Source organism: Saccostrea cucullata, unplaced genomic scaffold (genome assembly GCF_032062105.1).
Source record: "Saccostrea cucullata isolate Sc308-1 unplaced genomic scaffold, CSIRO_AGI_Scuc_v1 ctg150, whole genome shotgun sequence".
NCBI classification, from domain to species: domain Eukaryota; kingdom Metazoa; phylum Mollusca; class Bivalvia; order Ostreida; family Ostreidae; genus Saccostrea; species Saccostrea cuccullata.
In genome coordinates this window covers 199,479-214,413 of record NW_026927183.1, presented here as the reverse complement: position 1 = coordinate 214,413, position 14,935 = coordinate 199,479, and the positions used below count along the sequence as shown (strand labels likewise).

Below are 14,935 nucleotides of genomic sequence, written 5' to 3'. Positions count from 1 at the left end.
TTCATCTTCTGCCTCATTTGTAAGAGAGTATAGACTTGTATGATGGATGTTTTAATAGGCTTTGTGTCGAGTCTTGCTCTTATCATTCTCTCACTTACAGGATGGTACTCTATCAGTGACTTCACTGCTGCTTTACTCAGAATAATTGCTACTCCCTCGTGCTGTCTACCATCTTTCCTGCCTGAGTAAATGATTGCTTCACCGCTGTTTGTCATGCTCTTTCCAAAATCTGTCCATCTGCATTCACTTACTCCTAGTATGTGTAGCTTGTTGTTCTTCATCTCTCTGACTACTTGAGCCTGCTTTCCTGTCTCGTACATGGTACGGACATTCCAGAAGCCGATCTTAAGTTTGGTTCTCGTGCTCAGTATACTCTTCATACGACCAGCTTCCTGTTGGCTTTCACTGGTTGCGTTCATATGCGCAGGTTGCTGCTGGTATTCTGATGCCGCGAGAAAGGATGAAATACTCCTAGTCCTCGTATCCATAATCGTGCAGTTTTCGCGAGAAGGGGAGATTACCCCCCTTGCTCAACCCCCAACTTGGTGGACCAGGGATTTGTAATCGAGGTTGCCTTCCTCTAGAATGGTTGCCTGCCACAGCTCATGAAGCCATTCTCTCCTGTTTTTTTTTTTTTTGTTTGAGTTTCCTCTCGTAGATTTTCTGTCTGGATTTTCTTCCATAGCCTTTGACTTCCCCAAGCCATCCACAAGGCAGTGGAACTATTTAACCCATAGCTGGGAACTAGTTTTGCAGGTATCAGGGCATATCCAAACGCCGTTGGGCCATGCATACCGTGCATTTAGGGGCCTAGTTTCCTCCAAGACCCTGTGGTTCTGCTTGGGGCCGCAAGGTACCCAATTTCTATCTGCTACCTCGAGGAGGATCCCATATCTGGGCCACATAGGTCTAACTGCGGAGAGGCTATACCTGGCAGAGAAGACTTCCATATTTTTCTTACTCTTTCGCAGCAAGCTACTAGCCAGGGGTGGAGCTGAAAGCGAGAGTGACAAGCACAGACACAGACAACACACACACTGTACGCAATACACAGCCATTTAGCAGATGTTAGTTTATTTGTTAATTTCCTTTTTTAAGAACCAAAGATTTTTTTAACAAAAAATATATGGAATGTAACAAAGTAAAAAACAAACTACCATTTCGTTAGCTTCTGAAAGCTTCCAATCTAAACCAAAAAAACATAATAATATCAGATATAACTGCTCTTAGTAGACCGTAAAAAAGTTTTTGTTTTTGTATCGTTAAATATTTATTATATAACAACTTCATGTAGATCTAGGCTTAATAAATATACCATATGTGAAAATAGGAAGCATTAAAAAACTAATCAGTATATATCCGAAAAATAAAAAAAAATATATGGAGGAAATTCATATCAGCCAATATCTATTTGTGTTAGATTATTTATGTCATTTTGGTAGTACAATCTGATCAGCTGATAGTAAACTTTTCAAAAAAAAGAAACGCTTAGTAGGAACAATACCCTGAAAAATGAATGATAGTTTTGCCATACCTTTTATTTTTAGATCGATGATGTATGCGAGTAAAATGTGTGATTTTTTAATGCAATTGTTAACTTTACAGCTATTGTACAAGTCTCACAGACAAAAAACCTGATTTTGCAAAATTTCCCCCAAAAATTTTGATCTCAATTTTAATTTGTTGAATTCTGATGCAATTCCTTCAGGTATAAAGGGGCTATCAAAAGCGGGGGTTCACGATATTTTGAATCTGGTTTTATCTGAAAATTGACGCTTTCTAAAATGCTGTATCTGAATGTTGCATAGCACAAAAAGGAATATGCATGGGCGACTTGAAGTAGGAGTACCGCAATCTTCAACTACAAGAGGTTTAAATGTTACGCACAGCACAATATCTAACCCATAAAACATAAACCATGGACATCGAACTCCCAATGTTTGCAAAAAATACGGTAGACTATGTGTGACATCAGCAGCACAGCATCACTACGGAGGGTTGCGTAAATTGAATGAATGCAGACTTGTTTACTCTTACGATTTCGCCGTATTTTGTACGGATTTTTAGTTCAAAATACGTCTCACGTTTTGCTATTTTGAAAATACGGAAATAATAGATACACTTGTTTAGAATTGAGAAAGTAGTTTTCGTTATGATCTGTCTCAGTTTCATGCTTTTTTAATCGCTAAAAATAAATTCAAGTTCAGTAATGTCCATTTGCCAAAATGCTGTGGTATAAAATGATCAAGATCATGTTATTAAACCATGTTTTAGTAATCAGAAAAGCAGTTGTTCTCCATTTACATATGTAAAATTGATGGAAAGTGAAATCTTACTGGCAAATGCCAAATCTCACGGACAAATCTAATCAAAAATACTGAGAGACAACGATATGGGTAAACAGGTCTTTGAATGTAACGCAATGACGTCTTCTAAAGCATTAGATATCCCTGAACTGCACAGATCATCTAACAAGACCGTTTTCAGTTGACTACAAATTATTGCAAGAGGATTATTCATGCCATTGTTCCGACCCCACAACACCCCAAATATCGACTTCAAAGATCTCAGATCAATAGATTATGATCACAGCACCACCGCTGAACATTTTGGGTTTAGCTACAGGTCCAGAATGTTTATCTGAAAGCCTCTTATACGTTTAAGAGTTCTAATGCTTTGTAATGAATGTTAGAAAGATAACAGCCTCCAGGACGTTAAAAAAATTGGTGGTGGTAGTGTAATGATATGAAAAACGGTATTATAAGAAAGTAAGATTGATTTGGTTCGAATTTAATGGACTCTGATGGAAAAAGGTACTCTAATCATGTTCTACCTACACATGCCTATTCAATTTTGCAGCATCCTATAGCCGTTTTGCAATCTCGCAATACACATGTACAGCCACATACGATTCGTTTGACACTCCCATTCTTGCAAAGCGACAGCAACCTGTTTCTGCCACAGTCATCTAAATCGCTAGATTTACACCAAATTAAGCAACATTGGACAAAATGGATTGACATGATTTGCCAAAGACAATCGCATCCCCAGACTCCACAACAGCTGATCAAAGCTCTAGATTTGGAGTGGGAGAGTATTCCTATACAGTTTTTATTACACACATTTGCTTCCATTAGATGCCGTTTGTGTCTATCATTTGTGTCTGCGGGGGGCATACCAGATATTGATCTTTAATGACCTTAAACTGACTATGATTTTAAAATTCTTGAGTAATTATGACATTTAGATGGTATTCCTGTTGCTTAATACATTTCTATGCTATCAATGCATCATTTTACTAAATAATCTTTATGTTCAATGTGTCACTGAAATTCTACTATGCGTTTCTTTTTTTTTGAAGAGTATATATATAGTTACATCTGTTATTCAAAAAGAACAATATACTTTTGAAATAGAGGTAGGTATTAAATGATTGGTATTAACTGTATTTTTTTATTCCTAAGTAATGTCAAGGAAAAAGATGACCTTGACTTGGCCTTAAAATGGTCTTTAATCTAATTGATACCATCACTCAGTGATGTCTTTTTAAACTTTCAATAATACTAGACAAGAAAACATTGATGTAACCATCAATTGACGCCCGGGAAATATATAAAGTAAACAATGTAAATAAGTCTTGATCATCAAACCGCTTTGATATGTTTGAAAAGGCATGCGTCTAATTGATGGAAACGATAGTGGCGAATATTTTGAAAACTCATAGTCGGATAAAAATCAAACAAAAACGATACCATTTTAAACTTGATCAATTCCTCAAGTAAATGTTGGCTGCATAAAATATAAATTGAAGTTAGACACATGCATCACCTATATTCAAAAATGTATTTTAATTTTCAATTTTCGAATATAAAATGGCGTCGTTTTGATTCACGCGCAAATTCTCGTTGTTGATGTTTTTCATCAAAGTGAAAACCACGAACTGCGCATAACACGTTTTTATGCTAGAAGTAAACGTCGATGTTCTAAAAAAAGGAATCTGTCATTTTTTCCAAAGTAAATGATAAGCAACTTTATATATTAAATATGAAAAACATATATATTTTTACAGATTCACTTTATGGAAGTACATATATTATTTATCTCCTTATTTATAAAGGAAAGAACATTCTGATTAACAATCTTTTCAATGTTTTGAAAACATTTAATTCTGAATAACTACTCCCAACACTTAAACTTATATGTATAGAGCAGCCCGGTCCTCCGGGCTGCAATAAACACCCGCGCAAGCGCGGGAAATTGAATTAATATATAGTTACGATTTACAACAGAAAATATATTTTTGTTGTAAATTGTAGTTTTTACTGATAGACTAAGGCTTATAGAAGGAAGAAATACTTTGTTCAGAATCCCGCAAGAAGAAGTTGTACGTTACCATCCCCACCCACTTTTTGTGAAAACTTGAAAAATAAAAATTTCTTTAATTGACGTTTATGTGAAACCTTATACAGTGTTATGGATATTGTACTTCAGTTGTTCTTATTTCATGTTCATGAAGGATAAAAGCAGCGAATATACACAATTTACAAATAAATAGATTTTGGGGAGTTGGGGGGGATTCACAGGGGTAGTTGGATCTTCGTTTATAATTTTTTTGTACCCTTATCAATAAGTTAAAAGGCTTTTTTTAACATTCAATAAGGTACATACATGAACATATTCATAAACCAAAACCCAACTACTCGTGCTTTTAGTGAAATCTAAATGTAGTTTACAGACATCATCTTGTACGAAGTGTAGTATTAGAGGAGTATGTAAGAACTCTTGTGCACCCGTTTCGGAGTTTATTTGCAAAATGTATTAATTTACTAATATAAGTATAGATTTTAAATAATAGAAAAATTTAAAGAATCTCTACTGACACCAGCTAGAATTTCAGTCATTAAAATTAGATAGATAATATAATTATATTCAATAAAAATGCATAAGTAATGTAATTTTATTCCATCCAGGGACCTCTTTACTTTAGTATATACATGTAGGTCTCTGTCCCATCTTATCTTTTAGCGATTGTTTTATATAACAATCATTAATTAATTCTTTAATTAATGCATCGGGATCAAAGATCCAAATATTTGTTTTCCGTGTTTTGAGATGCGGCGGCAAAAGTACACAGAGGTTGAGGAAATGTGCGCAGTAACTACAATGAATACGCAAAATGTCTGAAATTATTGTTCTCAGAACTCTGTTTTGGCTCAGGTGATCAACTTTTTGAGATTTAGTTAATTTGAAATTTAAAGGTAGTAGAGAATGCAAGGCTTAATTTAGGACTCTCCACTTAATTATGACTTACCTGTACACTGGAAGTCCATATTTTATGATTGATAAAAATGATATCAGAAGGTTGCATCAGTTTTGAACAATAATTTTCCAATTTCATCTCCACCGGTTTAATTTAAGGTTCATAAACCCTCTGCTCACTTATATAAAGTGTTGCTTGAACCTTAATGATTTTCCAAAAGAAATGTATTTTAAAAGTAAAATGCAAACAATTATAGCATAGGTTGCGGGGCAAAATTGGACATAAAAAGATACTTCAACTTGGGAAATCTATAAAAGAATTGTAGACATTTATATCACTAAGAGTTATCTCTCTTATCAGAGTATCAATGAACCTTAATACTTAATCAGAACTGAGAAGGATGAATGACTTGTGGAAAATTCTTTTAACTATATATATTCAAAAAATTCTCAAATTTATTACATTATTCATTAACATTAAAGTCAAATTCCTCAAAATTTCAGGTACCAGAAGCCATGCATGTGGAACAGAACTGTGCTGGTACATGTATCATTTTGTATGTATAACTATTATAGTAAAATCTCCCCGACTAGGAAGGAGGGCTGCTCGGCTCAATGTAGACATGTCCCTGGGGCGTATGGGCAACAGCTTGACCATCGAGGGGATGAGAGGAATGTTACTGACGGCAAATATCCACCCAGCTTCAGCTAGCTCCATGCAGGACACTGCTAATAAAGTAGGGAAAAAAGTTAGTTCTGTGAACAGAGAGAGTATATATTTATTATATGGTATACTTCTATCAGTCTATATACAATCCTGTCATGTGTTTTCATGGTATATACATTTTCGTGGTATTCTTAATTTTTACGAATAATCACACAATGGGAGATCGAAATGACATCATATTTGTTATTGATAATTCATAAAGGGGAACCCTATGCATGTTTTTGGACAAAATATGAATCTTTTCGCAATTGCCAAAATAAAATGTGGTGATTGAGTTGTGCATAGTTTACAAATTTGACAATTTGCACACTACAAGTTTATTCATCATGTTATAATTCCAATCTTAATTTTATTTATTGATTCCCTGTGTTTTGATTGGACGAGAACAAATTCAAGAAAAAGTTAACACATCGATGAATTTTTCAATCAGAACTACTTTCTTGATCTAGCTTATAGGCTGTTGTAAAAACAATGAAAACAGATATCTCTAGTCCGTTTTAGCTAAATTATGATTAAAAGAAACTTGATATAAAAAAAGCAAAACAGGAGATAAACAGGACTGACAGACGGGAATATTATGTTTATGTCACTGTCGGATCACGAGTGTGAATTTTAAGCTGATCATGCTGTCATTTTCTCGACGTTCCATATCAGCTCAGTTGGTATCGTTGTGATAGGGAAAAGAAACGTACCTCAGACTCTTGCCTTATCAGCATCAAATTCATATATTTACATCCTACAAATCCCATATTCTCCCTAAGTCTTTGAACGAACCAGAGCAAATCGAGGACGTCGTCGGTCTGCAACTTTCGCTATGACTGAGTATGAGCGTTGTTGTTAATGTCAACATGGCCATGGTCAAGGACGAATTATTCTGGAGAATACGCGTATTTACGATATTTGTTGACTTAAACAACATTCAATGAGTTTTTATAAGTTTATTTATTGATTGTTTTGACAATTTAAGTTGGATTTTATCGATATTAATCTTGTATACGTTTTTTTGCGGCATAAACTATTCATACGCCGTACAAAGTAACGGATTGTATGGCGGCCTCAAAGAGAAATAATTTTGATAGTTTTAAAAATTCGTAATTGGAATTATAAGAATTAAACATTCTGTTTTCAGAATTTATCGATGTGTAAACTCTGCCTTTTTACTCACAAACTTTACATAAAAGTGCTTTGCACTTTTATTCAGTTTGTGAGTAAAAAGGCAGAGTTTACACATCGATAAATTCTGAAAAAGAACATTTAATCCTATATTAAACTAGAATACAAACTTACTAATAAAAATCTGACGACCCTGCATATCATCGTCTGTAAATTATCCATTCAGCTACCAGTCGTGTGACAAGAATTTGGAATTTCCCTCCTTTGATATTTTTTCTATGGTGACCTAGTATAAATGTAATTTTATATTACAATTTTCAAAGAAAATATTGGGCATGCTAAAAAGTTATATGATAAAAAAAAGATATTGTGCCATTCATGGTAATTAGTTAAATTAAACATTTCATTTCTTTAAATACCGCTAGATATGGAACTTATATTTTAAAACATGAAACATTCAAATAAAGCTTTAAAAAATAAAGCTTTAAAAATTACTTTAAAAATTAGACCAAAAGGTGGTTCCGGCTATGCAAGTATGCTATGACCTTCTGAACAAAGGATATGCGAGTTGAAATAATTTTAAAATGAAGAGAATAGTTGTTTTTATATGTGATAACTAGCGAACATGTAAATTATTCAGTATTGAATTGTATTGTACTATATTACACATAAGCCTTAATGCCACGAAAACTGTTGATTCAAGGGTAACAATTTAGTCTGTTGGACAACAGAAAACAATCTCAATATGACAATAACAGGTAAAAAGTACAGGAGTTATCTTTCTTTTTTCATATACTGTTAACTGTGCTAGCTCAGATATATACAATTAATTACCCCTTTTGAGGTGAACATGGTGAAATAAGGTTCCCAGACCTGGCCCATGAGGTGCCCTAACCCAGGTCAAGTCAGAAAGTGGGCCAGGTATGGGGTCCTTATTTCACAATGTTGAACTAAAAAAAAAGTTGCTATGTTTTCTATTACTGTGAACTTTTTTTTCAGTGTGTGATTAATATTTGCTTTATTTTAAGTTTCAGAATCAAAAGAACTATTCCTGGAATCAAGAACTGTCAGAGCAAAATATTGCTGCATATTGGAGTTTTCTCCCCTATAGTAAGTTGATCTTTTTAACCCCCCCCCCCCCTCTTGTTTTTTTCATATTTTATTGATGAATCAAATGGATTGGAAACAAGTTTTGAATATTTTTTCAAAAAAACTATTGATTAGTTGCTTATTAATTTGCTTGAATTTCTTGAAAGTCACCAGTATATTGGAAATTTAAATCGAGTTCCCATCAATGATTGTGAAATTGACTAGTTTTCAAGGTTTTTTTTTTCTTTTTCAGTTTCTCCACCTAAATTATCACAAGTCTAGATAATTGACATAATTGCAAAAACAAAATCAGATCTATGATTTTTGTCCATCTAGCTGTCCACAATTATATCAAACTCTTTATTTTTATACCCCCACAGCGTTCCCGAAACGCACCGGTCCACCGGGGATCCCCGGTAAACTTTGAATTGGACCGGTAAAATCTTAATTTTATCGGTCAAAATGTCCGATGTTTTTTTTTATAGACTGTATAAAAATTACACATAATCTTAACAAAATCAATTAATTCAATTGTCCTGACAATAAACAAATTCAAAACTAAAGGAAATAAAAAAAAAAAACGTCAGGGGCGCGCCAGATTATTTTTGTGCATTCTTGTTTAAATAAAATGTAGACCGTGATTATCTACTATAAAAAGCTACATATTAAAATAATAATCTCCATAAGACTGGGAGGAAAAACAGTTAAAATACTGTCTAACAAATATTTTTCCCTCTTAATAAATATATGCAGTCTGTAGTTCTTACAGTAAAAAATGTCACAATCTACTTTCGTTTTGCAGGACGAATTTGCAGGGTTGCAAGAGCTGCCTGCTATTTCTGCTTGATTGCAGACAATTTGTTACCATTAATTATTTTCTCCATAATTTAATCTATTAGCATGATTAATATTTTACCAACTTTTTGATTTTTTTCCATATATTTAATAGCATTTAAAATACATGCGCGTTTTTCCCCTTTTCTAAAAATAGCGGGCTGACTCTAATGTAATAAAACGACAACAAATTCACTTAAAATCATCATTTTCATGATAAATTTGCATATCTCTATATCATTAGTACATATTTTTAACTGTGTGGAGGTTGTATAATACGTTTTAACTACTCAGAAATATCTGACGTTTTCCAGGCTTTTTAAAACGATTTTGATATTTTACATAATATTTTTCCTGGCACACAAAATACCAAAATCCTACAAAAAAGCCTGCAAAACGACAGATATTTCGGACTAATTCCAGTCAATCAACCAAAAGTTGTCATGGTGCAGACTTTATTTAAAAGAAATAAAAAATCTGTCAGAAAGGACATAATAATTCAACACGATGAATTATATACACAGGCCTAATAGAAAATATTTCAATAAATCAACAAAAAAAAATCTGCATTTGCCATCCTTTCATTTAAACATATTATTTATTATATCTACACAATTTCCAATCCTATAATATGTTAAATTTACATACAAAAAATTAATGTCCGGTAAATTTTACAACTGTCCGGTGAGTTTTGAATATTTACAGGACAATTGTCCGACATATTTTTGACTAGTTTGGGGAACTCTGCCCCCATTAGGAAGGAGAGTGGGGTATACTGTTGTACCCTTGTGTATCTGTCCGTAACAAATTTTTGGTCACAGTTTTCTCAGCATCTACTCTTCACAGATGCTTGAAATTTTAGCACATGTTTTGCTGAGGCATGCCATATGGTGGGATTCATTTTTTGTTCAAATCTGATGTTGACTTCCTCTTTGTCTGTATGTCTGTCGGTAACTGAACTTGTATATTAACATGATAGCATATATTCACATCAGAGCGGGGGTATTACTAGTGAGCATTGGCTCACAGACTTCTTATTATTAAAGTATTCAAACTTCACACATGCATGTATATCTAAATAAGGTTGATGTTAAGGAGGATCTCTACACCTATGAAGTATAACTGATTTTTGTTGCATGCATTTGTTTCTAATAATAGGCTCAATATCCGATAAAATAAGGTTCCAAAGTATTTCACTTTATTTTTCAGAAATATTTAAAATGTTTTTTTTTATTTTGATAAAACCCCTCCTTTCTATATTTTTAAAAGCTCAGTGCTTTAAATTTCTCTTCAAAGTATAATGTTATAAAATATTGAAATTATAATAACCAACAAAGTTATAAATAAAATCTACATAATTTTTATTTAAATTTACAAAAATAGACAAAAGAAAAATTAAAACAGCATTTTCTTGAGAACAGCTGGTAGGATCTTCTCCAATATCTGAAAAGATATATAATAGCAAAGGGTAAAAACAATGAAAAAAAGAAACTGAACAAAATTGAAAAAACTGTCAAAAATTTCAAACATCACAAAAATTCAGGTTTGAAAGATCTGCTTCAAGAGTGAGCTCAAATATCTTGGTAATCTTTTTCTACATACTTCAAATAAACTTGACTAAAACTTGCACAAGTATTGCAAAAAGATATCAAGCAAAGCCTCTGAAAGAAGTTCGTATTGTATTGTTTTTCAAAGCGAAAACCATCACGTTTCCAGTCAATGACAAAGACATGTATTTAGTGAATTCATGGTATTGAGAAAGGTAGATTTACTTACTGTTTTTATCCAACCTGCATGTGTTATCCAGTGCTAGATATAACATAACATGTAAACAAGGTAAATGGCCAAAAGCACGTAAGAGAAATTCCTGTAACCAAATTCGCACTTCCTTTAAAAGCTGCACGTTTCCCATACAAACAGCTGATAATCAATGTTGATCAAACGTTTGAGTCAAGCAAAATTCCACTTACTCTCGAAACGTTTTGGTAATTTTATGAAGAGTTTAAATTTCACCAGGAATAACCACACATTCGGGTGTATACAAATCATGAACAAGTATCGACTAGTCGATGGAAAGATGATACATATACCTTATCTTATCAAATTTGCATTTTTTAGGGGATATATTTTGCTAGAGTTTTTTTTTTTGAAGAGAAAAGAAATTTCGGAGTGTATGGCGTTTTGACACGTAACGATAAATTAGCATATAGACAAGCAATGTTATGTTTCATTTTTTCTTACGGTACCTAAAATCATATTTATTCTAATAAGTTTGTAACTATATATATATATATATATATATTAATTAAATAAGTAGAAATTGAATAAATTGACAAACAATTCATTTTTAAAGAAAAGATATGTATTGGTACATGTACGTACTACGCTGTATTCATTAGGTGATGCAATGTATACTCCATCCACAAAATCGCATGTTATGTTATACTCGGTGATTCATCGGTGTTAAGTGAATTTTAATCAGATCATTTGGGATCAAAATGGCGTTTCAACGGAAGCACGCCATGTTGTGACGTTGTAGAGAGCCCCCTTAAATATGATTAAAAAAAAAACTTCTGATGAAGATGATCAGGGTTGATGTTGCCCTTTTGACCATGAGATTGTTGTGTAATACATTTCTGTTGAGAAAAGCCTGATATATCATTTTCTGATCAAACGGTACTATGGATGTGGAGAGGTTTGGAGTTCAGGTGCCACCGTGCCAGCATTGAAGGTTTATATCTATCTTAAAGCAGTGCATTGTGACAAATTATTGTGGAGTATTTTTAGCTCACCTCAACGAAATTGGGGGAGCTTATGTAATACCGTCGGCGTTGGCGTCCCAGGTTAAGTTTTTTGGAGCAGTTTTCTTTTTAAGTACTTCTATGTCCTATATTGATTAGACATGCATGGAAGATGCTTCTAATGTGTTTCATTGTACCAGTCAAAGTTTCAGATGCTGCAATTTCAGCAAAGGAATGGCCAGGTTAATGTTTTTGGAGCAGGTTAACATTTTTGGTGCAGTTTTTGGTGCAGGTTTCATTTCCAAGTAACTATAAGCCCTATGTTGACCAAACTTGCATGGATGATACATCTAAGGATGCATACTATCAGGCTTGCTTCGGATGCTGAATCTGACCTACATTTTCCGGTTGAGTGAACAGGTTAAATTTTTTTGTGCAGGTTTCATTTCCAAGTAACTTTAAGCCCTATGTTGACCAAACTTGCATGGATGATACATCTAAGGATGCATACTACCGGGCTTGCTTCGGATGCTGAATCTGACCTACATTTTCCGGTTGAGTGAACAGGTTAAAGTTTTTGGTGCAGGTTTCATTTCCAAGTAACTATAAGCCCTATGTTGACCAAACTTGCATGGATGATATGTCTAAGGATGCATACTACCGGGCTTGCTTCTGATGCTGAATCTGACCTACATTTTCCGGTTGAGTGATAAGGTTAAAGTTTTTGGTGCAGGTTTCATTTCCAAGTAACTATAAGCCCTATGTTGACCAAACTTGCATCGATGATACATCTAAGGATGCATACTATCAGGCTTGCTTCAAATGCTGAATCTGATCTACAATGTACATTTTCCGGTTGAGTGAACAGGTTAAAGTTTTTGATGCATAATTCATTTCCAAGTCACTATGACTTCTTTAATGACCAAACTTGCACGGATGATACATCTAAGGATGCATACTACCGGGCTTGCTTCAGATGCTGAATCTGACCTACATTTTCTGGTTGAGTGAACAGGTTAAAGTTTTTGGTGCAGGTTTCATTTCCAAGTAACTATAAGCCCTATGTTGACCAAACTTGCATGGATGATACATCTAAGGATGCATAGTCGACTACCAGGCTTGCTTCGGATGCTGAATCTGACCTACATTTTGTGGATGAGTGAAAATGTTAGTTTATGATGAATGTATCATTTCCAATTAACTATGAGCCCTATAATGAGCAAACTTGCATGGACGATACATCTGCTGGATGCACACTAATGGACTTACTTTGGATGCTGAAAATCGACATACATTTTTTCAGATAATAGACCAGGTAAAAGTTATGGGTGCAGGTCAATTACCAAAAAACTTGAAGGCTTATATAACATTGTATAAACCAAACCAAACTTGCACAAATGTTGCATCAGGAAATGAAAACTCTCAAATTTGCTTCAGATGCTTAATTTCAATTACATTTTCATGAACAACTAGTTTAAATTTTTTATGTAGGTCTATTTCAATGTATTCGATCAAAATTGCTTAAATATTTTCATTTCTGGAATGTACACTTTTTGTTGGTTAATTGTGTGACTTTGCCTTACTTAAAGACAACATTCGTTGAGGTGAGCTCTGTAATCTCTGATTACCTATGTTCATACTTTCTGACCCATGTACCAAGTTTAAATAAATCCCATGCAGAAAAAAGTATACCTACAGAAAATGTACCGTACTAAATTACATACATACATGTATTGCCTTATAACATTTCTGTCATGCATGTTCACTTGATGTTACATCATGTCTCAGTTCTGAAGCCCAAGGCAATCTTTAGAGAAGAGAGTGTGTGTTTGGAAAAGCTTGTAGATTTTAAGTGATGCTGACACAAATACTGTAATTGTTTTCACTTTATTCCATTACATCAGATTATTGGTAGATATTTTGTCGGCCTCGTTTATGAATGGATGATTGATTAAATAAGTTAACCCTTGAACGAGAATAGAAACACAGGGTTCAGATCTCTGGAGCATTGTTTTATTAGCTTATTTGGTATTATATCTAAAAGCTTTATGTGATTGGACATTTTGTATCTTTAATGAATTTTGTGTAAATCTTCTCAAGAATAAATGATTTCATTTGTACTTCAGAATTACCATTTTAGGGCTGAAAGGTTTCTCCTAAAGCTTGGAAACAGACTGTTGTAAGATTAAATTGTCGAAGAATTTCTAGCAGAATGGCTTGGTTTCTATGGTAATCCCAAGATAGAAGTATTGAATTATTGGTTATAGAGTCTGATAATATACAATTATCAGGTTTTATGTGGGGGGGACTATTGGCCGCTACAGACGGTGATCTAACTCGGGAGGTAAAAGTAGCTATTGAAATTATTTACAGTTTCATGTTCCAGAGTTCACAATCATCATTATTTGTTTTCCAATCTAAGGAAAATTCCTGAATTTTGATTGTTTAAAAATATACAGATTTTTACTCTTTTAATAAAACATATTTACTGAATTCTTTCTGATTTAAATATGAAAGACATAAATATTTAAGAATCTCTTGTTTTCTTTATTTTATGCCCCGTCATGAATATTGCATGAGCATTTTATGTTTGTCATGTCCATCATCATGTCCGTCTGTCCTTGTGTTGCGTTTAGCTCATTTTAAAGAATTCATTCAAGATCTTTTAATCAAATTTTATATTCTGAATCATATTGATGAGAGATTTTCAACTGCAGTAACATTTGACTTTGACCTCTTTTTTTTGACCTTGACCTCACTTTTCTCAAATTAGTTTCAAAGACAAAAATCAAGATATTTTATGAAACTTCATATTCTGATACATATTGAGAAAAGCAATTTAATTTCTTAAACATTTTTTTTCTTTGATCGTTCATTTGATCTTGACCTTTTTTTCTCAAATCTTTGTGCACCTCAGTTTTAAAGAAACTTTTGAAGATAATTTTTTACATAAGCTTACATATATTTAAAGAGAATTGATCAACTTTATCAAATTTAATTTTTGCTTTAACCTTCCCAATGACTTTTGTCTCTATTATTTATAGCAAATTGAACTTTTGCAATTCTTGAAAAAACTATTTAAGATATTTTTGTCAATCTTCATACACTTAATACAAATTTTCATTTTGATTACTGATGAATCCATGACAGGGCATTCTTGCTTTATGGACAT

General features: G+C 33.3%; 1 protein-coding gene across 2 annotated transcripts in view; it reads left to right on the top strand.

Annotated features, from left to right (window-relative positions):
- The first annotated feature begins 5,795 nt into the window (after window positions 1-5,795).
- The window catches only part of LOC134273682 (high-affinity choline transporter 1-like), a 33,794-nt gene continuing 24,654 nt past the window's right edge, over window positions 5,796-14,935 (top strand). The window contains exons 1-2 of one of the 2 annotated variants that reach the window (XM_062755889.1): window positions 5,796-5,996; window positions 8,128-8,209. The gene's annotated coding sequence lies outside the window, so the exon portion shown is untranslated. Of the gene's footprint in view, window positions 5,997-8,104; window positions 8,210-14,935 lie in introns of those variants that run through there. The other variant, XM_062755891.1, reaches the window with a different exon arrangement.